Source organism: Rhinolophus hipposideros (genome assembly GCF_964194185.1).
Source record: "Rhinolophus hipposideros genome assembly, chromosome: 5".
Lineage (NCBI taxonomy): Eukaryota > Metazoa > Chordata > Mammalia > Chiroptera > Rhinolophidae > Rhinolophus > Rhinolophus hipposideros.
The window spans coordinates 37,578,376-37,602,113 of record NC_138051.1 but is presented as its reverse complement, the minus strand read 5'-3'; the positions used below and the strand labels follow the sequence as shown (position 1 = coordinate 37,602,113).

Here is a 23,738-nt window from a genome sequence, read left to right as displayed (position 1 = left end):
GCAGTCAAGCCTCCCTCCCTCACCTGATTTGGGGTTTGTCCAAGGCTCTGGTGAACTCCCTCAACATCTCAGAGTGCTGTGGCACGTGGATTTGAGAGATGGAGACTGGAAACCCAGGAGCTAAAGTGACTCCCCAAATGTTGCTCTAGCCTGGCCTTCAGGGAGTCTGGCTGGGACCACGTGATCGAAGTCAAGGTCACGGGTACCCACTTGAATGCTTTTGTGTCTGAAGTAGCTCAAAACAGCTCAATGGTTTTGTTTTTTAAATGTTCTTTATTGTGGTAAAATACATTTAATGGGTTCTTACTCATATGTCACTTGGAAAGGTCACTTCCAGGTTTCAAGAAACAAATTTCAAGAAATAAACATGCTTGTTTTTTGAATGCTTGGGTCATTCATCTATCCACAGATCTGGGGTATCTTTGGATACTGGGGCATTCTCTTTTGACTTCTGCTCTGGAAACAGTATTTTCCTGGTCACGTCAGCAGGTTCTAGAGTAGGTCTCAGATCTGGAAGGCAGTTGGTGCTCACTCAGAAAGGCAGCAGGCTCCAACAGCCACTAGTACCCCACGGGTACCCCACTAGAATTAACCCAGCATGAATCACTCTGAATCCATGTCATATCTCTTGGATTGTCAGCTACATTTTGGCACCTATAGGCTCAGGAGTCCACCAAACACCCCCTTTGGGCAAAGTCCCTTGTGCAAGACCCGCAAGGACCAAGCACTTTGGAATGACATATACCTGCTTGAGTTACAAGTGAATTGTGGGGAGTCTCCCACTAATTTGGGGAGACTTTGAGCAAGTTACCTAAATGATTGGATCCTCGGTGTTCTTTATCTATAAAATGGGGTTAATAAAATTATCTCACAGGGTTTGGGGAGTATTACGTGAGCAGATTCCCAGTAAATGGGGGCTGTTTCTCTTGCTGTTACCTCTCTGTATCCCTGTCTCTAAGATCAGGGCCCTACAGATGTGGCAATGTGAGCAGATAGTACTGTGTTTCCCCGAAATTAAGACGTAGCTGGACCATTAGCTCTAATGCATCTTTTGGAGCAAAAATTAATATAAGACCTGGTCTTATTTTAATATAAGACTGAATATAATGTAATGTAATATAATATAATATAATACAATACAATATAATATCAGACCGGGTCTTATATTGCTTTTTGCTCCAAACGACGCATTAGAGCTGATGGCCCAGCTACATCTTACTTTTGGGGAAACACTGTAGTCTGGGCGTGTTGCTGAACTCCAGCCTCTCAGATTCACCTGTCCAGGGGCCAGGCCTGACTTCTGGGACCTCAGGCCCTCGTCACCTCTCCATTATGTCAACTCTTAGTGGTTTGGTAAAACTTGACCTCCTCCCTGTCAGCCTTTGGCTACAGAAGAGTCTTCAGACCGCAGTCTGTCTTCACAACCTCTGAGACAGACCATTTATCTCCCCTCCCCTCCCTCTGTGAAATCCTCTGGAGGCACAGGGGCACACCCTATGGTTAAAAAAGAGCTGGTGAATACTGCTTCCCCCCACAACATCCCTTTCCCCAACTCCCCTGCCCTGAGGGCCAAGCTTTTGCTGCAAGAACGCACAGGACAGCATTGTTAGCAAATTATCCAAGTGACTCTAGGACCCTCTTCCTGAGGCTGCCCCAACAGCGATTCCAGAACAAGTTCTTTCCAGAGGCAGCAGGGAAGGCCTGAGGAGGAAGAGGGATGGATGGCGCAGAGTCCTAGGGGCTGGGCTGTGGTGGTGAGGGCGGGAGCTGGCTGAAGCAGTGAGTGAGCCAGGCCTCTGTGGGTAGGACGAGCAGAGACTTAGAAGTCAGAGCCAGTCACATAGCTAGTGGGAAAGTCACACCTATAGGGACGCTGCCAGGACACATCCAAAATGCGGCGGAGCCAAAGCTGCCTGGGACAATATAATTGTGTACATAGAAAATCCAGAAATATCTACATACAAAATACTGGGATTATATAAGTGAATTTGGATCTCCAATTCAAGGTCAATATAAAAAAATCAATTGTATGTCTACATGCCAGCAACCAATACAAAGTGATATTTTGAAAAAGATTGTGTGGTACAGTGGGAAATAGAAGTTTGGTCTTTATCTGCTCCTCCTGGGACACCTCTCCTAAAACCCTTGGAATCCCCAGAGTGACACGAATGTTGGAACTTTCACGCCCCCCTGCCCCCACCTCTGAAAGGGAAGAAGGGCTGGAGATTGAATTAATCACCAACGGCCAATGATTTAGTCATGTCTATGTAATGAAGCCTCCATAAAACCCCTAAATGACAGTATTCAGGGAGCTTCTGAGTTGGTGAACACATCAAGGTGCTGGGAGGGTGAGGTGTCTGGAGAGGACATGGAAGCCCCTGCCCTGTGCGTCTCTTCCGGCTGGCTGTTCCTGAATTGCATCTTTTATGATGAACCAGCAATAATAAGTGCTTTCCTGAGTTCCCTGAGACATTCTAACAGATGACCGAACCTGATGATGGGGGGTCATAGGAACCCTTGACTTATAGCCAGTTGGTCAGAAACACAGGTGGCCCAGCACTTGCAAGTGGGATCGGAAGTGGGGGCGGCTTGTGGGGTCTGTGCTAATTCCAGGTAGTCAGCGTCAGAATTGAACGCCCAGGGGGTATCCGAGTTGGAGAAATGGTCTCAGAAGGGAAAAAAACCTCTCATTTGATGTCAGAAGTGTTATGGGGGGAGGGGAACCCTCAGATACCATTTTGCATTAAAAATGTCAAATACTTAGGAATAACTCTAACCAAAGATGTGTAAGTTTTCTACAATGAGAAGTATAAAACAAAGCTATTAAAGGATGTTCATAAATTGGAAGACTTAGTGTTGTAAAGATGTCAATTATTTCTAATTAACCTACAAATTTATTTGAATCAGTCAAAATCCCAGCATAATTTACTTCGGTGAAAATTGACAAATTAATTCTAAAATGTACAGAGAAACATAGAGAACCAGGAATAGCCAAGACAATCTTGAAGAACAAAGCTGGAGGATTACACTACTAGATATCAAGGTTTAGTATAAAGCTACAATAATTAACATAGTATGGAATTAGCACAAAGATTGATGAATAGACTAATGGAACAGAAGAGAGAATCCAGAAATAGACGCAGTCATACAAGGTCACTTAATTTATGACAAAGGTGGCCCTGTAATATGGTGGGGAACAGGTGACCTTTTCCATATATGTAGCTGAAGCAATTAGACATCCATATGAAAAAAGGAAGAATCCTGAAAACTGAATTCATATCATCCTCCAATTATGTGGATCTAAATGTGAAAGGTAAAATAATAAAGCTGGTGGGAATGGTGGTGGAGGGCAGGAGAGGGGGAAATCCAATGTCTGGCCAACCCCTGCCTCCAGTCCAGTGTGTGTGAGTCTGTAGGACCCAGGTTTGGTGGGCTCTCCTGGAGCCCCTGACCTGCTGGGGCCAAAATCTGTCCACACTAGGGGTCCCAGAGACAAATTAAACTACCAGGTTTTCTTTATCCAAAGCAGATTTTTTTTTTTTTTTTTACTTTTTATGAGAGTTTGAGCCAAACTGACAACATATGGCAGGGAGCAAGATCTCAAATGCTCCTGAGAATAACAGTTTTGTAGTTTCTTTTATATATTGGAAATTAAGGAAGATTACGCGAGGTGGGAGAAAGCAAGACCAGGTTTGGATTACAAACTAGTTAAGATTATGTGCTGTCACACTTTAGAAGGAGGGGTCTGAAAGGGGGCATTTCAAAAGTGTGTTAACCTAGATGCACAGAAACAATGGCCAGGGCTGTTTAAGGCAAAGATAAGCCTTTTACTAAAGAACTTATTACGCCTGAGACGTGACTACCCTCCCCTCTATGATTTGCCCAGTTAGGAATTTATGATCAGGTCACCCTGTGAGGTTCCTTTCCACAGAATAAACCCCTTTTTATCCCACACTAAAGCACAGTTCTTAATGGCACAGAATAGGAGTAGGGCTTCTTTCTACAGATTTCACCTAGATTCGTTTGTAAATGCAGTCTGAATGCAATGAATAGTTGAAGGAAATACAGCAAAACATTTATTGTGTTTGACTGGTGGGGCTACAGGTGATTTCCTCCTACCCCAGTTTTCTACTCCTCTAAATGTTCCTTAAAGGTGATGGACTGCTTTTCTAAAGAAAACACAATCTTTTTAAAGAAAGAAAAGAGTCATCCGTGAAGACTGAGTTCCTAAGGGACATTCAACAACTCAAGTATTTAATGTTGCCAAGTTGTTGGGTGTGAAACACCTGAAACACAAACGTCCTGCATCTCTCCAGCCACAGAGCCACAAGCCTGCCCAGACTGGGGGCCTCAATGTGCCATTCCTAGGTCTCCACCTTCCACCCCAATTTCCTACCTTCAGACTGAAGCCCAATGACCCCTCCTACCTCCCCCCACCCCCCAGGGCTGAGAGAGGGTGGTAGTTGCATCAGCCCTGAGGCCGTAGAGTTAAAGCAAATCGGGCGATGCCAGCCCTTAAAGTTGCTGTCCTTCGTATCCCACCTCTTTGTATCCACACTCAATTCATCTAGCAGAGGAGCTTTCCTCAAAGAATATACATATCCCTGAGGAGGAAGGAGGAAGGAGGCAAGGAGATGACTTTCAATCAGAGCGCTAGTTGCTGCTTTTCCTTCTGTCTAGCCTGACACTCTGCAGTAGAAATGCACAGAAGCAGGGCGCCAGCTCAGGCTCAGGGTGACCTCCTGTCTGCCTGACACCTCAGCCCGACTCAGAGCAGAGAGGTGCTGATGATTCCTTCCCAGGCTGGGATGCATTATTGTGACTGAGGAATGCTTTGAACTTCCCTCTTCTGATTGTCTGCAGACATTACTTTCTGGCTGGCTGGCCCTTGGCTGGACCAGAGAGGGATGCCAGTGTTGGCAGGGAATTGCCCAGCTCAAACCAGTTTGTAAAGGAAGCTCCCCAGGCACAGCTCCCACTGAGGCTGCTTCTTCCAGCCTGAGCCTGGCAAATGGGGAGCAGGTCAGTTCCTGGCAAAGATTTTTCTGGACAAAAGGCCACCACACCCAGGAAACCCCAGGGCAGAGCTGGGGGGAGAGTTCAGGGAGCCCCCAGGGTTGGGACTGTCATGTCAGAGGAGATTCAGGACAGAAAGGGAAGTAACTATTCTTGAGTACCTACTTTAGGCTAGGCTGTTTCTGAGGATCAACCCATTTCATCCTCACAACAACTCTGGGAGGTAGGAATTATTATTATCCACAAATCCAGATGAGGCTCAGAGAGGTTAAATAACTCGTCCAAGGTCACAGAACCAGGAAATGACTGAGTTGGGTCTGGACCCCGGATCTGGTTCCAAATCCCTGCTCCCTCCACCATGCCCACTCTGATGGCTCAGAGCTGTTGTTAATCTTCCCAGATCTCAGGGCTGAGCAGCCCAAGTAAACCCACGGGAGTATGTTGAAGTGGGTGGGCCAGGGCCAGCTCCCTCAGCCAAGATTGCTAGGTTCTTTCCTGGGCTGATCTGTGAGCCAGAGGCAAAGGGAGTTGGGGCTGCCCTGACTTGCAGGCTGACCCTTACTTTGTTTGGAACCAGGTTTATTTTTGCCCTGCAAGGGGTGGGTAAAAATGTTCCAAAGAGCTCATGTTGGCGGCTGTGACGCCAGGGCCTGACGTATATGACATAAGCTGCAGAAGCAGCAGAAGTGTATTCTCTCCAGAACAGGTCAGGTCCCTTCTACAGGGTCTCAGCCTGACGTCAGGCAATCCGTGGGCCTGGCTCGAGAATGGTGGGTGTAGCTTTGTAGCTGATGCTATTTATTCTACAGCAATAGAGAGGGTTTGGATGGTGTCCCTCAGAGTGGGTCACCGTGGCTTGGCTGGTCTGGAGTCCACAACTGGGGTCAGCAGAGCAGCCACAGTAGGTGGGTAACCCTCTCAAACTACTTCTCCTCTGGGAGGAGACCTCCATCTGCCAGGGCCTGGGGTGCCGTGCCACCAAGCTATTGGGCCCCACAAACCCAATGCAGAGCTATATAGAAATAAGTCTGCATTGAAACCGCAGACTAGAGTTCAGACATTCAAATGAGTGCTGCCATTTGAGATAGACCCTTGGGAGTGACTCTGCCTGTTCCAGCTATGCTCCAGGACTTCCAACTTCACCTTTGGGGCCCATCTTGAGCCAGTATCAATTGTTCTCCTAGCCTGTAGCCTCTGCTTTTCACAGGAAGTGGTCGCCCACCTTACTCTCCATGCCTGGCTTTGAGTGGGTTTGGGCTATTTGCACACATCGAATTCCTTTCAAGGTAAGGACACTTAGTCCAGGGCAGGTATCCCTCCTCTGCGCTGTAGGCTGGGAAGGTGGCTTCCACAGAGCAAGTTTAAAGGAGTTTGCAGCTACTCTGAACGGGGTGGGGCTTGGTTGGTTAAGTTCCGGGATGTTGGTTAACTAACTGTTAGGAATGAGGCTGGTGTCATTCCTCTCCATTTCTGGGTGACTGGAAGAGAGGAGCTGCACCCTGGACCCTGTTCTGAGTGCCAGTGAGCAGGAATGGGGGGCACACCCGGGCTTCCTCTGCTGAGGGAGGTTCAGGGCCTTATCAGAGCTGAGCTCGGGCTCAGTGTGGCCCCAGGGCGCAGGGTTCCTAAGTTCCAGCTAGTGATCTTGGTCTACTCTGCTGCTTTCTAGGCCTCAGCATTTCAGGGGGCAACAAGGGAATGGACTCCTTTACCTCTGGGAGCTTCTCCAGATACACTGAGGAGAGAAACAGCATCTGTTCTAGCTCCAGGAGCCATTTTGGGTGTTTTAAATACTCATCACTCAGCCTGATGGAAGCACCAGGCTGCGGGTGAGTGTTTCACATGTAAGATCTTCTCACCACAAGCCTGAGAGGTAAGATCGTTATTGTCCCATTATGCAGATCAGGAAACCAAGTCAAGCAGCAAAGAAGGGGTAGACCCATGTCTATCTGACCGAGACCCTGATGTGAATGTGGCTGCACTCAGCTGTCACCTCCCACCACCCACATTTCATTGTTCTCAGGCTCACCCAGGGCACTTTGGGGAAGGATCTACCCTAGAATCATGACATTGAGGCAGAGGTACGCCCCTGAGTTCTGCAGCATTTAGACGGGCACCCCTAGTACTGCCACCATCAGTCACAGAGTGGCCCACAGAGGACCCTGTCGCCTTCAGAGCTGGGTCCTCCCACCCACACATCTGCAGCAGGGATACGCGACCTCCTCAGATCCCCTGGGAACAGGCAGCCCACACACCCTTCCTGAAGAGCCCGTGCTTCTTGGCCCCTGGTTGAGAATAGCGTGGACAGAAGCCCGCCTCCCATCAGAGTATTCTCATCAGCCAGAAAGATTTTTCTAAGACTTAACTTTCTGAAATTTGTTTAACTACAAAATTAGATTATTCAGTCATTTATGCAAAAGTATGTATTGTGCATTTACTCTGCTCTCGGCTCTGTGGATCATGGTGAACAAAACAAAGATTCTTGCTCTCATGCAGTTTTCTTGCGTTTTCCAAATACAGGGGTACCTCGGTTTTTGACCATAATCCGTTCCAGAAGACTGTTCAAAAACCGAGGCACGATTTCCCCATAGAAAGTAATGCAAAATGGATGAATCTGTTCCAGACCTTTAAAATCAACCCCTAAAACTGCAAATTTAGCATGAATTTTACTATCTAATGTTGGCATAGATCCATAAAATTTACGGCATTCGTAAACCGAAATGTTCGTCAACCGAGATGTTCAAAAACCGTGGTACCACTGTAAATGTTGCTAGATGGCCCACAGAAGAGATGGTGACGTACATCCCGTGGGACTCGCTCATAGGTTCTGGACTCCCCTCTGTCCCTGCCCAAACTGCAGTCCCTCAGGCACATTCCCAACAGAAGCCTGTGCCCTGTCCGTGCCCTGCTCAAATGTGTTCAGTTATGGGGAGCTCCTTCCCCTTCCCACGGCCCCTGCCCTCTGTTCCCTTGCTGCTCATCCTGTGTGTAGAGCTGAGCTGTGTCCTCCCTCAGCCTCCACCAGGGGTCCAGGCCTGCCATCTGCCCCTCTTCACATGGCATGAGAGGTGGGAGAGATGGTACCCCCCCACCCTTTCCTGGGCTCCCAAAATACCCTGGGGGAAGGGCCTGAAGAACATTTGCTTTTTTCTGCCCAGTTGTCACCTGCAGGGTGGGTGGGTCCTAGACCCAGGCTGTGGCCCTCACCGCCATTGCCTGAGGGCTCTGTAAGGTCTGCCCAGGGCCACCCTGCTGAAGTGTGCAGCATCCCCAGGGCACTGAGCTGTACTCTGAGGTCCTGCTGTCCCACTGCACTGGCCTAGAGAGAGATGCTAAGTGTGCAGGGCAGAGGGCACTGTGCACATAATAAGCCAACATGTCTGGGCTCCCTGCCCTGTCATCACTCCCACACTATAGGTCCCAGTGAATCCCCAGAGGAGAGATAATGGGGCCGTTGTTGAAAAGAATATGATAATAAAGCTCGTTCAATCACTTGTGTCAACACTCTTGTTGAATGAGAAGCCAAAGAGCCAGGCCGGCCAGCCGGAGAAGGTCAATATTGACTCAGGCCCACCTCTCGGCCCAACTCCAGCCTGTACACTCAGCACTGCAGTCCAGGAGCGGCTCAAGCCAGACCAGTCATCTGACCTCTATTCATTGTACTTAGAATCCTAAACCCATCCCTAGTCGGTCTACAGCCCTGGGCCTTCCTGGGCACAAGGTTATCTCCAAGAGAAGAGAGAAAAATGGCCTTCCTGGGAGGTCTGCAGGCCAGGCCCCTCTGCACCAGTCCAGATTTTCAACAGTCTGAATGCAGAGGCCCGAGTCTCATCACAGAGTCCTCAGTGCCTAGTCAGAAGAACCTCTGGAGTACCCTACTCACAAGATTAGGTCTCTAATCTTAGGTCCCCAATCTCTCTCTCCCTCTCTCTCTCTCTCTCTCTCTCTCTCTCTCTCTCTCTCTCTCTCTCTCTTTCTCTCTGTGTTTTTTACAGCCCTTAGTTTTCTATACTTATTTTGTTTACTTCTTCACTTTATGCTCATAATACCACTGTGACTTGGGCCACACCTCCTTTACTGGGTGCATTTTAAAGGCAGGCAGGCAGCTGGGGAGAGGAAGGAGGAGATAAAGGGAAGATAACACATATACATGTGTAAAGTATCCAGCATACGTCAGGCACTGTGTTAGGTGCTTTTAACTGGTGCACTTAATGGTCGCAACTCTATGAGACAGATAGTACGAGCTCTGTGTTACAGGTGAAGAAACTGAGGCTAAGAGAGAAGTAACTGTCTGAGATGTAAGTGTGGAGCTGGAATTGAAATCCAGATCACTTCGACTCCAAGCTTCAAGCTCCTCTATCATATCCAGAGAAGTTAAATGACCTGCCTCGGATCACACCGCTAGTGAGAGAGAGGACTGGGAGCTTCAAGGCAAAGGCTTCCTCTACCACAGGCAACGCCTATGTCCAGGGTCACTCATGGACATGTGACCACATATGACATGTATAGAGCGGGCTAGTTTCTGCCTTGGAAGCTGGGTCTCCTTCCAGAAATGGCCCCTTCCCTGGGGTCACCTCACTATCTGCCCCCAGTGGACCCTCTGCCTTTACTGTCTTCCCATGGCTTTGCTCTAGCAACTTCCATAATCTCCTGCCACATAGCCAGACCATTCTCAAAGTTCTCCAAGAGAGGAGGGCTCAGGTAGCTTCACCTTTTCTAACATGAGCAAGTGGAGCTGCTGAGCTGTTCTCATTTCTCATTTATCACTGTGATTCCTCACAACTGTCCTATGAGGAAGGATCGTTTTATAGACGAGGACATTAACGTTTGGAGAGAAGTAAAGCAACTTGCCTAAGGAATCAAAGGCCAAGTCAGGATTCAAACCCAGCTTCTTCTGGTTCCAAATGTTGTATTCTCAGCCTACATGTGGCCTGAGGCGAACTCACAGCATTGCAATTAATGCTGCACAAGCCACAAAAGACCTGACCACAGACAGACCAGAGCCCCTTCCCCTCCCCCACCTAGAAAAATAAGTCAGAGGAATTGAAAAGAACACCAGAATGGGGCAAAATACAGACAAAACGGCCTACACCTGGGAACTCTTCATGACTGAGCCCTTAGTGTTCCTAGCAGCATCTACAACCTGGGGTGGGAGCCGCACACCGGGCGCCGGAAAAGCTGGAGGGATTTCAGTAGGTTGGAGATGTGGGGAATGAGTGGGCAGGCAGGGATGTGCTGAGCAGCAGCTCTGCCTGGGGCTGCGTCCTGGCCTGCTCAGCATAGGTGCTGGGCGTATGGCCGCCCTTCCTGTTCGGGAGCCTCTTTCCCAAGCAAGAATTCGGAGCACAGCTTTGGTGACACTGCCTGGCCCCAGACAAGCGTCAGACTTGATGACAAGGAAAGGCGGGGCCAGTAGGCAGGGCGGGGCATTTGAAGCTTTGCTGCCTGCTATGGGCCCAGGTTGTGGAAGTAACAGTGTCCATCCACTGAGGACAGAATTGGCACCTAGAAGGGACCGCTGCGCTGCCCAGCAGTACCGAGAATGAGCCAGCCCGGGCGGGCCACCAGCCTGCCCACTGTCCCTTCCAGCCTGTTCCTCAAGCTGGTCTCCGGAAGGCTCCTGGACACCCCACCAGGGCTGGAGATCCCTCACTCACCTCTGGCCTGCCTTCCTCGCCTCTTCTTCCTCCCAAGTCCTCACTCGGTCCGTGGGCAGGGCTCTCAGGCACCAGAAGAGGGAAGACTAAAGATCTTCCCGGCCAGTCCTCCAAGGCCTGGGTGGAAACAGATCAGAAATCCACTGGGACAAATGTGGTAAGCTGTCCCGCGGATTCTGCGAGTGGGCCGAGTCCAGAGCACTTGGAAGCGCCCCGTGCCCGCTGCCACCCGACTCAGCCACCTTCTCAGGTGCAGGGGAGGCGGCGGGTTCCCCGCGGGGCGCGTGGGGAGGTGCGGGCAGTGGGCGCGGCGCTTCCGGCCCTTCTGCCCTCCGCGCCCCGCGTGCCAGAGGCCAGGGGTCCCCACTCGCAGGCCCGCGTGGGGCGGAATCCCCCGGCCCGTTGGGACGCCAGCGCCAGGCGCACACGCGCGGAGGTAGGTCCCGCCGCGAAAGCAGCCCGAGCTCTCCGCCCCTGCGCTCAGGCCTCTTCGCCGGGAGCCGGTGGCCCCGAACTTCGGGGAATGAAAACCCGCGTGAGGGGAGGCCTTTCCCCTGGTCCGGGCCACAGTCCGAGGAGGTGAGCCCCGGGACACCCACCTGCGAGCAGGGAGACCCCGGAGCGTCCGAGCGGCCGCGGGCGTGGACCCGCCCTCCGCGGGAGGGACCTGCGCGCGGGAACCGCCGGGAGAGGCCGCGCACAAGTCGGTGCAGCGCCGGCCTCACCTGGCCGCGAGTTTGATTTCAGGGTGTGGCCTCAGGTAGGACACGGCGAAAAGTCTCCGGAAAGGTCGAGGGGTGCAGAAGCCGCGGCCAGAAGCCCTTCTGCCCAGGGAGCGCCTCCCTGTTCAACCCTTTCTGTCCAACCTGTCGGCTCCAGCTGCCTCCCGATGGGGCCGTGATCCTGGTCCGGCCGCTGTGACCTGCCGGTGTCCCCAAGGTCCCCGGGCTGCCGTGCAGAGGCCTGACCTGGATTATCCTCTGGGCGCCTCTCTGTGTAATTAACTCCTTAATTTGCATTGCAGAGGCTCGCTTTTCCCGGATCCTAGATGTGCTGCTCTGCAGGGGGTGTGGGCACCCACTCACACCCGCTGCAGAGCCCCAGCTGGAGTCCTGCCACCTGCCACCTCTGCCTGTCTGTCCCATCTTAACCACTCAAGAATGGTTAAGGAACTAGCCTAAGGTCCTATAGTTACTGAGTGGTGGAGCCAAAATTTCAAACCGAGTGCCCCAGCCTGTTCTCCTAGGGTAGCCCCCTTGTGCAGGAAGGAAAGCAGGATTTAAAGATTCCAGTTTCCCCATCAGCTCTTGCTCAGATCTGACGACCCTCTTGGCCTCGGAAGTCTAGGGTAGAGGACCTCTAGGGAAAAGAAAGCCTCCAGGACCCTGCACCCTCAAACAGGATGGGGCCCATCTCCAGAAACATCATCTGCTGGTTGTCCCCAGCAATGCCCTGGCTGAGGAGCAGGATGGCTGTTCAGAGTGGCTCACTCCTGACTGCCCTTTGCCCTGCTTTTTTCTGGATTGAAGGATGGTTTCTCCTGTGTATATATGTCATGGGGGAGTGGCAGGGCCACCTGTCTGTCTCCTCTCTAAACAAGGAAGTGAGAAGACCCTGTTGTCCTAGATGTGGGCCCCCAAAGAGGGCTGTGTCCAACTGAGCACTGAGGGGATGCTGGCTTAGAAATTCAGTACATCTGGACTCCAAATGGCTGCCCCAACAGTGGCTGGGTGACCGCCAGTGTTGCAGAGCAGGCACCAAGGACAGTGCAGAGACTTTTTGTCATTGTTGGTCACCTCAAACTTGATTCACTGAGGTCTCTATTGCCATGTATAATTTTTGTTCCCTGATTCTTTAGGTACATTAATGCATATAGATAAAGCATTGCTTATGCACATTTTACTTGATGCTCCAACCAAACAGCGAGTAGGAATTACCCAGCCCCAAACAAGCCCGAACCCTGTCTGGCAGCACCACAAGCCCCATGTCCTCAGCCTCCCTGAGGCAAGTATGGTGGTGCCTGGGGCTGGCCCTGGAAGACCACAGACAGTGGTGTGGAAGCTGGGGCAGCTGCAGACAGGTCTCCGCTCCTCTCCTCACCCTCTGCCTTCCCCCCTCCTCTCTGTGTCTTTCCCAAGCTGATTCTTCTGCCCAGGCAACATTGTAGGCCGGACCCTGTTAGCCAACCCCTGACCTCCTGAGGTCCCCCTGACCACCTATGGTCAGCTGCCTGCTGAGCCTAGGATGAGGGAACCACGTGGTGGGGAGGGGACGGGTGATACAAGTGACTTTCCCCAGGGATTCCCCAGGGACATAGGAGCACTGGCTGAATGCTGACTTTGGGAAGTGGGTTCTGCTGGTGGGGCTGAAGTGGGGGGAATTGGTTGCTGAGGATTTGAAATGAACCACGAACCAAATGAAATGCATAACATTGTTGAATCTAGAATCAACATCCTAAATTATTTTTTACTGACTCACAAATTCACGCATAAGTTCTGTTCTTTTCATACAAATACCTTATATACACAAATCACAGCTCCAAAAAGTACTTTTGAACAGTTGAACTATGATACAATGAGATTTTCAGAAATGAACTGGTATTTAATTTGGTTTGAACCCAGGCTTGGGTATCCCACAGAGGCTGCTAGTCAAGTCCCATCCTCTCCCTGTAGGGAGTGAGTCTAGGAAACCCTGGGGTCCTCCCACCTTTGGGAGCTGCAGTGGGGTGTGGGGAGAGGCAAAGACTCCCTAATAAAACTGACCAATCATGAATCTCCCATCACCGGAGGTATTCAAGACCCCAGATAACTATCAGTCACATATGCTAGAGAAAAGGTTCCCATACTGGATACTAGGCTAGACCAGGGGACCTTTTGGGTCTATCACAACTCCAAGTTTCTGTACTACCAGTCACATCTACAGGGGACTCAGCTGCACCATATTGGATGACCCTCTGCAAATTGGGATGGCTGGGATGAGCACAGTGGGTCCTGGGTGATTAATTCTTATGTGTGATTCCCCCGCTTCTCCCGCCTCCTCTGATCCAACTCAGCCCTGCCCAGAAGGAAAAGGCAGAACAACAATGCATGAGGTGGCAGGAAATCTGGGGGACAGCGTCTTCTCCAGCGTCCATGTGCCTCCCTCTGGCTCTGTTCCCAGGCACAGGGAGAGGGATTAGGCACACCTTCCTTTGAAGAGTCCTGGCAGCTGGCAGAGGCCTCTGGTTGAGGCAGTTGTCCACGCACTGCCATCTACAAATTGGGCAGGAGCTCTGGACAGGGACACTTGAGAACTGACATTTCACCATGAACAATGACTCTTGAAGCCCTGCCAGCTCTGGAGCATTGGGCGACCAGAGCTGTCTAGGACGGCATCGGGACGGGCACATTGGGTAGGGCAGGCTCTTCCTGGCTCTTTCTCAGCCTGTGGCTGTTGGGGCCTGTTACAACATTTAAGCACGGGTTCGCGCCAAAGAGGAAAGATACGAATCGACTTGTGGTTTAGAAACACAAACACATTATCCTTTGCCTGCACCTTTCTGCTGTGTGACTTGAAAAGCTGCCTGGGGATCAGGAATGCTGCTGATAAGCTCACTCACTCCTTCTAGGGCTCCTTCTCTGGATGACTCTGCCCTCCTCTAATAATAGTAATAATAATGCCTGCCAATTATTGAATGCTTCCGATGGGCCAGGCCTCATGCTTAGCTATTTACACATATTAACTCACTCAAGTCTTTACCACGACCTTGGCACAGAAGAACAATGCTATTATTATTCTCATTTTATAGATGAGGAAACTGAGGCTTAGAGTGGTGAAGGAACTAGTTCAAGGTCCTATCGTTACTGAGTGGTGGAGCTAGAATTTCAACGCAAATCTATGTGCTCTCAGCCTGTTCTCTTAACTCTGTACTGCTCAGAAATCCCCGGTTCCAAGGACTGTATATGACTTGACCGTGTGGGGTTAGTGGGGGAGGCACTGGTCTTTTCCCTCCTTGTGCCAACTCTGCCACCCTGGATGGGTAAGTCCTGTGACACAGAGAGGTGGTGGAATATCCCTCTCCCATTTCTGACAAGGGCAAGAGACCCCCCCACACAACACTGGGTGTGAGGGGCAGAGCGGGCCTCAGTTTCCCACACCCTGTCACTGAGTCTCCTGCTAGGACCCACGTGCTAGGTCTCCCCAGTCGTGAGCCAGCACCCTGCCTGAAGTCCCTGCATCAAGCCATTTGTCCTTCACAGACCTGCAACTTGCCCAGCACCATGAAGCCCACATGCAGGCTCTGCTGGGAAGGCAGGGCCTGGCACACCGGCTGGCGGAGGTTACCCACCCACTCTGCAGCCCCTAGCCCTGCCAGAGAGGCACTCTTGGGGGAAGATCCCTTCTTCCTCCTCTCTTCCAGGCTGTTCAACATCTGTGTCTTCTTGCTCTTGGGGTGGCCTGGGCCAGTGTCCCTCATCCTAACGGGACCACCTATCTCTCTTTGATGGTGGGGCTGAGAGGCAGGTACCCACCTCTGAGAGTCTGGGAGCTTGAGTTAGGGGAGCTGACATTGCCAAGCTCTTGGAATCCTTAGGCAGGACGGTAGACAGAGCCTAACTGCAGCACTGGAGCCCTTCCGCCTCTATAGACTGCCAGCATGTCTGTTTCTTGATGTGTATAATGGGGGAGGGAGTGCCCCCTTCTTTGAGACAGTGGTGAAATGAGGAGGTCTAGAGCATTAGGGTACAGGGGCCCTAAGGGTCAGCATCCCCAAACAGAGCGAGAGGTTCTTGACCTGGCCGCCCTCACAGCTGCTAAAAGGACCACGGAAGAAACTCCCCGTCTCCATGCCATGTGTGCACGTAGCTGCCACAGGGAGCAACGGAGACCAGCTGGGTGGGCCACAGGGGCGGAATCCCAGGCTTCTTTCAGGAGAACTCGCTATGAAACCAACCCTACAGGACTATCCCCTCCAGATCTTGGAGAGAGAACCCAGCCAGAGGGCACACTGTCTAGGCCCAGATAGGTGTTTGGGAAAAGTCCACGGCTCTCCCCTGCCTGGCTGCTGGACACGTGTCCTTTTGCTACCCTGAACTTCAGCAGAGGGAAAGTCTCACACCCAGAAGCCTCCAGCCTCTCTCTGCCTTTTTCTCAAGTTCTGCATCTATGCTAGGCTCCCTCTGCCAACAGGAATATATAGGCCAGGCTTCCCCAAACACATATTGACACTGGGGGGCCAAACTTGCCTGACAGTCCCAAAGGGGCCTGGTGACCTGCATGAGCCACTCAGATCCAGGGGCTGAGACGGGCAGGGCAGGCTGTGGCACCCTTCCCAGGTACAGGGGCTATGAGCTACCCTGGGGAGGGCTGGGAACGGAAAGAGTCACCTCTGTGCTGACGACACTCATTTCAGAGACATGATGAATTCATTTAATATCTTCTCACTGTGATCACTTTCCAGCCCCTGCTCTTAATGGGCTCCAAAGTTCCATCCAAATGTCTGTTGCTGGCAGTTTAGCTCTCTGGCAGGCATTTTTGCTGGCAGAACTAACCGCTGGGAGCCTCCTTGAATGGAAACCCTTCATTGTCCTTTCCCCTCTTTTCTGAGTTTCCAGTGGCCGCCCTAGTCTGAGGCTGGGGCAGGGCTGCCCTGGTGCCCAGGGCCTGACTGAGGAAGGGCAGGTGAGCGGGCGGCATAGAAGGCTTGTCACCAGATGCGGGCTCAGGCCAGTGCCCAGGGAAGGAAAGAGTCTGAGGAAGCACGATGTTGGCTGCCCACGCCCCATCACAACCCTCTGGCTGGGATACCTTAGCTCTAAATGCACAAAGGTCCCAGGCTCTGTGCTGCGTGGCCTCCTGGGGGCACTCACCAGCTGGCTACAGAGCTCGAGGAGCTCTGCCTCTGTGTCTACCCTGGGTCAGTATCAGAAGGCAGGACGTGTCTCACTGCTACTCAGCTGGACTGTGCTGTGCTTAGAGGGTCCTGGAGAGGCCCACACAGCTGCTGCCATCGCTTCTCAGGGTCTTTCCTTATTCTCTGGCCCACACCTTGCCAGCCCCAGGGGTGGCAGCCTGCAGGATCTTCATGTGAATGCTGCCGTGCCCTTGCCAGTGGCTGGCATGGTGGCCTTTGCTGGGATGATAGACCATTTGGAGGCAGCTCCTCCTCCTGTCTTGCCCTCCCCTCCTCCACAGGAGCCCTGCATGCTTGCTCACTCCTGGCCTTGCGTTCTTGCCCCTGGCCCTGGCTCTAGCCCTCCCCAGGGTCTGAGACCTTCACCTTTCTGCACCTTTCCCAATCCCAGTCACCACATATTCTAGCAAGACCCGCTACAGTGGAAAACAACAGACTTCTTGTCCAGCGTGGGCCTGGTGACATAGTGACAGACGACAGGCCTCCAGCTTCTGAGATCTGTCCTCTGATGGCAGCCATCGGACATTTAAATTCCTTCCTGGGGTCATTGTATATACTGGTGAAAAGACCACCTGAGGTAAAGGGTCTGCTGTGCGCTTCCCCGAACTTCCGCTGCAGAATCTCTTTCATTCCTACGGTGATTCCCCAAAAATAAGACCTTGTATTTTACTACAATATAAGACTGGGTCTTATCTAACATAATATGAGACCGGGTCTTCTATTAATTTTTGCTCCAAAAGATGCATTAGAGCTGATTGTCCGGCTAGGTCTTATTTTTGGGGAAACACAGAGGATACTCTTGTCATTACTCCCTTCTTTGGCTGAAGACATTGACAGCCTTCTGGTTAAAATATAAAATACTTCCTGGGACAACTAGAACTTGGGTCAATCCATTTACAAATTATCCGGGTCTGTTTACATTCAGACAGTGGCCTGGGTGGGGTGAGCAAAGCCTCTGCTTGGGGGGCGCTGCTGAATGAGCAGGGGCTGAGCTGGGGCTCCAGGTGGAACATGATGCAGGTGGGGAGGTTGGGGCACCAGGCCCCTCGTAGGGCAGGAGGCACAGAGGAATGCTGGGGCTTGTCCAGCCTCCTCCGTTGTCAGGCCAGGCCATCTCTCTGAAGCCATCAAGTTACCAGGTAGCTAACACCTGTCCCTGCTTGGGGTGCCTTTGCTGCTGCTGCTGATGGAAGCGCAGCCTGGGTCGGGAAAGAGTACTGGAATGAGAGGTGGGGACCCCCAGAATTGAAACTGGCTCTGCCACCAGTTAGTTATGTGATCTCAGGACCCACTTTCCTTCTCCAAGCCTCTCCTTCCTTCTATAAAATGAGGGGACTGGATTAAACACTCTCAGGGACTCCCTTTGGCTTGAATGTGCTACAGCAACCCAAGGCAGCCAGCTCCTTTCTGGGGCAACCCTTGCCTCCTCTGCGTTTCTCCTCGCTGCCCCAGGACAGCTCTCCGGATGGTCCATTGAGGCTGTGGCATAACGGGTCACCTAGCTGCCTCCACCCTCTTGCCTACTTGCACAATTCCATGGGAAGCTTCATTTGAAGCTGAAAGAAAGAAAATGGAGGCTGGAGGCTCCAGGCCAGGAAGCTGCAGCCGAGAACCAGTCCTCCCGGTTTTAACCCTGCTGCTGCTGCAGCCTTCAGGAGCTGGGGCCCTTGAGCAAGGTGACTGCTTCCTTGCCATGTGCCCCGGGGTGACCTGCTCTCCTGGGATCAGAGACCAGAACAACACACCAACTGACCTGAGCTTTCTTGGACCTGCTTCTCTGAGCACCCAGAGGCCCCCTTTCCAGGTCCTAGGCAGCCTGAGAGTGCAGGAGAACACAACTCTGCCCCCATCCCCTTAGCCAGAGGCCCAGGGCCCGAGTGTTTTGAGGCTTTGGCAAACTGAGTCAAGTAGGAAGATGCCAGCATTTGCTGACCAAGGCAGCACTACAAAGAACCCCCAGGTGTACAAAAAAGGTCATTGTCCCTCTGTAAAGACTTGGGTGTTTGCACTAACTGATGTGTCATAATGAGGTTTTATAGAAAATGCTGGCCAGAATGGGTCTCCCTTTGCTGGGGCTGAGGGAACCTGTTTTTCGCATACTAATTCCCCCAGCATATGAAAGTCTGTCATGTTCTGGGTTTGCCATGTTCTTTCGGGGGAACAGAACCTGAGATTACCTTTCCTCATTTCATAGAACAGATAACTCTTTGGCAGGGAAAAGCAAAACGTCTCTCATTTTGGAGCCATATGATTCCTGGGCATTTCTAAGTCACCTGCCACAGAGGTCAAGGAGATCTCTGTGGTCTCTGGTCTGGCCCCTCGGCACGAAGCTCCTCCAAGTGTGTGCTTCTGAGGGGCTCATCAGTACCCAGTTCTTCAAGGAATCAGAGCTACCACGTGACTAGATTCCAGGCCCAAGGAGTGGAATCAAGGCCAGACCGGCCTCTTAATTCCTTCACTACGTACAGCCCATTTCAAGTTCTCAAGACCTCAGACTCTGAACCCCAGAAAGAAAAGGAAACTCTTAATGGGCTCAGGTCATTCCTTAAAGAACCTCAGTGGACAAACAGTATGCTATTTGGGAAAAAATGGATCTGATACTGCGTTTCTTCCCAGCGTTACCAGACATGGATCTATTGGCATTCTGAAAGCTTTAGCTTTTCTTCAGGGCAGGGTTCTTCCGAAGCCACCTCCTCCGTGAAGCCTTTTCTGATTCCCCTAAAGACCCAAGTGAGGTCTCTCCTTCCTGGCACTTTGTTTCTATAACACTAATAATTATCACACTCATAATGGATCTTTTGCCGAGTACTATGTGCCAGCCATGCTGCTACGAGCGCTCACATAATGGCCTTATTGAATCCTCTCAGCAACTCTGCCTTGTGGGTACTACAATTATCGCCGTAGGACAGGAGAGGAAATGGAGACCTAGAGAGATGAGGTAACTTATCTGAGGTCACCCAGGCAGGAAGAGGCAGCCCTGGGCCTGACTCCTGCTACTCACCATCCACCAGCCTGCCTTTTCCTGTACTTGTATGTCTCCCTGAGCACTCGTCTTCCCACTGCCCCATAACTGTAGCTGTTTCTTCTTTTGTTTTTCATTCTCGACTAATCTTTTTTTTCGTCCATCTTTATAACGCTTTATGTTAAGAACCACTCTCAGTATTGGTCTAAGTTTATAAATTATCTGGACTGAATGGGTTGTGGCTGACAATTTCAGTTATGAATTGGGGGCTCAGAGCAGGCAAAAGGACGACACCCCCTCTTGCTGATCACAGCTCTGCAGCTGAGCTGGTTCCTGTCGGGGCTGGCCCCATGCTCAGCTTTCCTCTCTACTCCTCTGTTGAAGGGCTGTGAGCTCCGAGGGCAAGGGCTCCGTCCGGTTCATTTCTCTACACTTTCCCTGATCCCTTGTTCCTGCAACCAGTGTTTTGTACTTAGTAGCCAGGCAATCGCTGTTCCCTGCCTGAACAGGGGTGCCAATTGCCCTCTCCAAGTGCTGCTGGAGTCCACATCTTGCCAAGAAAAAACAAGTTCTCCTTCATCTCACACCTCACTCATCTTATCTGAGCCTTTCGTGGGCCCTAAGGTTGAGCTCAGGATGGGGGGCTTTCAGTCAGCCTGCTAACAGAACAGCAGAAGGGCGGGCTCGACTTCAGGGGTGCCTCCCAAGTTCTTTCTGCCTCCCAAGCTTCCATTCTCTGTGCTCCATTCCAGCCTGTTGGGTAGCCCACTCCTTTCCACCAAAGCAGGTTCACAGAAATGAACACTCTTCTTGAGCCCTCCTAGGGCAGGCTGCAGAACGCCTGTGTATGAGGTGTGCTAGTGTCCTTCCTACTGCCCAAGTCCTAGAACCTGCTCCTGAATCCTGGGCTTTCCCACTCTTTAAACTGTGAGCAGGGCTCTGCTTCAGGCCATAGGACAGCTTCCCACGAGTCCTTCTTGCCCTTTGTACACAGGACAGAGTGTGCTAGAGGCGTCTCTGGGGCCATTTGGGTAAAGAATGTAGTTTCTCAGCATCTTTACCTCCTCCCTGCCCAGCCCTCCCCACAGAGACAGGCAGGTATAAGAAAACCAGCAGCCAGAGCCCTCCCTGAACCCTCTTAAAACTCCAGGTAGCCTTTTCATCTCCTGCTCCCTATGTCCTTGCCTCTACCCCTGCTCCTTTCTGGCCCGGCCAGCTGCCACCTTGCTGGCCTGCTGTTTGTTTGGCACCACACAGCCTCTGCCACTCTGAACCCAGCTGGGCACCAGACGCTGCTCAGCTCTGCACACACTGGGGACTCCCAGGCTTGGAGTCACCTTTTGCGAGGAGGCAGGAAATACCCCCACAGCTCGGTCATTTTCCTCATCCTGGAGCCAGGTGTGGGGATTGAGAGGGAGATACTTAGGGTTTCATCCTGACTCTGGTCCCCGGTGCCAGGACAGGGGGCATTCCGGGTCATCCTTGGTAGTTGGGCACAGAGTAGGAGACCCCAGACCTGCCTGTACCTTCCCTGTGTCTGGCATGACCCAGAGAGCTCAGCTCACAATGAATCAATCTGTCCTCGATTCACTGGGCCTTCCGTCTAGAAGGGCCATGCAGCCCCCACACTCCCCCGTTGTGGCTACTCATGGGGCACAGAGCTTTCCACCCAAATCAGGTGCTTCCGGAAGCCTTGCCCCTGGTGCCTAACCCCTCCTGACTAGCCCCCTTGTCACTAGGATTCCAGGTCTGCCATTCCTGAGCTGCAGAGCTGCCCAAAGGCCTCCTTCCCAGCTAGATAAACTTCTGTGGGGTTTGGGGACCCGGCAGCCCAGAGCTCATCCTCAACTCTTAGAACTCAGTTCCCACTGGAACCAGCTGAAGGAAAGACCCCGGATAGGATGTTCCGGCCTTGGTGTGGAATGCCAGGGAAAGACCAAACTACGTTGTATTAGTCTAGCTTCTCAGTGGGGCCCCAACATTTTATAACCCGAGCTCTCTGGGCCTGTGTGACGTCCCTGGAGCCGATCAGGCATTAACCCTGCAGAAGTGGGGAGCCTGAGGCCTGTAAGGAAGGCTAGTGCTTAGCCAGGCTCTCCCGGAACCTGTTTCAGACTTAGAAGCTGTGCCTGATTGAGCTCTGCATAAGGGCATGTCTTGGAGCCTGGGTCCCAGCAAAGCTCCATAACTATCTGAGGGGTGAACATGAAAGGGGAATGTCAGGAACAGCAGAAATAAGCATTTCTCCCTTTGGCCGGGAAGCCAGAGACCTGCTTGGATGGGGCTGTTTCAAAACGGATGTAGAAAAGGAGTGACAGGAGGTGGGGCGGGGCGTGGGGCTCCACAACTGTGCCCTTGTCCGAGATGGCATGTGGCTTGGACCCCTCAGCACCCCCATCCCGCCTGGGAAGCCGGAGCCCACAGTGGTAGCAGGGACCTTACCGTGGCCGCTCCTCCGGACAGCTGAGCCTCGAGCTCCCAACTGCAGGCCAATGCTTGTCTCCAGCCCAGGAAGCGCCACTCCCTTCAGGCAAAAAGCAAAAGAAAACCTCAGTGCTTTTCTCACCCAGCCGCTTCTCCCAAAGGATCCTGGTTGGTGTCGTCCTGCCTCTGTGGGCACATAGCCTCCTCCCTCCCCAGCTTACTCACCGGTGTGCCCGTCACACTGCCGGCTGTGTGGGGGAGGTGGGGGGCCCACACCCCTCTGCCTGACACATTAGAGCATGACATGTGGGGGCCAGGGGCTCGAGGGTCGGACCTGAGCGCCAGGCCGAGCGGTGGCCCCTGACTGGGTCCTGAGGATGGTGAAGCCATGGCCTGGCCAGCACCCCTGTGAGCTTGGCAGCGAGCACACACAGATGCTGAGTGGCACTGCTCCGGAGAGTGGCAGAATTCCTTGGTAGGACCCTATCTCCTCAGTGCCCAGGGCTGTCGGAAGAGGGAGCACCCATGTGCTGTCCCACCCCCTGGAGGGTTGGTTGGCTTCCATCCTTGGCCTGCCCCTCTGGACCAACCCCTCTGTTGGCATCTCACCGTGTCTCTGTGCTGTGGAGAGAGCCTGGGCTTTTGTGAGCTGGAGCTTGTCTGCATGATGCTCAGGCCAGGTGTTGGTGTCCCTTTTCCCCAGCACCCGTCTCACAGCACAGGCTGGCCCAGCATTAGGACGAGCTGCTGCCAAATCCCCCATCCCCACCTCTCTGCCGGGCCACCTGCTGTCTTCAGCAGGGGGACAACACACACTCTGTCACACACGTGGGGCCACACCCAGCACAGAGCCACCTACCTGCTCAGGCCAGCCTAAGCCAATCCAGCTTCACTCTCCAAGTGCCACTCTGACTCTAGAAGCCACTCATTGACAGAAATAGCTCGTGGGAGGTGAGTTCCAGGCCAGCCCGGGGGGACTCCAGTCAGGGCAGCCCAGACTGCCCTTCTCTCCTGACACCTCCACAGGACACAGCAGCCTGGTCACCATATCTGCTATTGCACTTTGTTGGCTGGTGTAGCTCCCTGGGCCTCTCGGGGCCCCTCAGCATCTTCCATATCCTCAGGGGGTAGCAGCAGATTTTCAGCAGGTCCCATCTTCCTTGGAGCCCAAGGTAAGGAGGGGAGAGCGAGAAGGGGCGGGACTCAGGTGGGAGCTCCAAGTTTCCAGCTCCCCAAATAATCAGATGCAAAAGGCAAGGAAGAAACCTCCAGGCCAGGGGATGAGTCAGTGCCAGTGGGCTGGCTTAGTCACCTGGATGGCTGCTCCTGGCTGCTGGCACATCAGGGAAGGAGCAGTGCCCTCCCCCACCTGCTGTCCACAGCAGGGCTGTCAAGGGGAGCGTGGCCCAAGCGCCCCCGCTGGCCCAGGGCTGCCTGACAGGCGGCACCGGCAGGCTCCGGCCTCCTTCCCGGCCGCCGCACACCCCTCCTCCACAGCGCACTCCGGCTCACTTTGGGATTTCTCCATTAAATCCTCCGGCAGCGACCTGCTCCAACGTTGCTTGGCAATTTTGATATCGTCGAGGGTTGCCATGGGGAGGAGGGTGATGTCATTGACACAAAAAACCCACTGAATTTACAAATCAGCTGGGGCTGGAGCTATTTATAAAAACACATTTTTTTCCCTGCCTCCTTTTTCTGAGGGGGGAGGGAGCAGAAAGGCTGCCTGCCTGGCTCAGTGGGAGCCTCCGCAGCCTCCCAGGAGCCAGGCCTCCCAGGCTCTCCC

At 52.6% G+C, this 23,738-nt stretch overlaps 1 protein-coding gene across 4 annotated transcripts in view; it reads right to left on the bottom strand.

The window, feature by feature from the left end:
• The window catches only part of PAK6 (p21 (RAC1) activated kinase 6), a 35,052-nt gene extending 11,549 nt beyond the window's left edge, over positions 1–23,503 (bottom strand). The window contains exons 1-3 of one of the 4 annotated variants that reach the window (XM_081050204.1): positions 22,812–23,503; positions 21,971–22,052; positions 10,674–10,790 (exon numbers count right to left, since the gene is read on the bottom strand). The gene's annotated coding sequence lies outside the window, so the exon portion shown is untranslated. Of the gene's footprint in view, positions 1–10,673; positions 10,791–11,272; positions 11,593–21,970; positions 22,053–22,811 lie in introns of those variants that run through there. The other 3 variants (XM_081050203.1, XM_081050206.1, XM_081050205.1) reach the window with 3 other exon arrangements.
• Between the last annotated feature and the right edge of the window lie 235 nt (positions 23,504–23,738).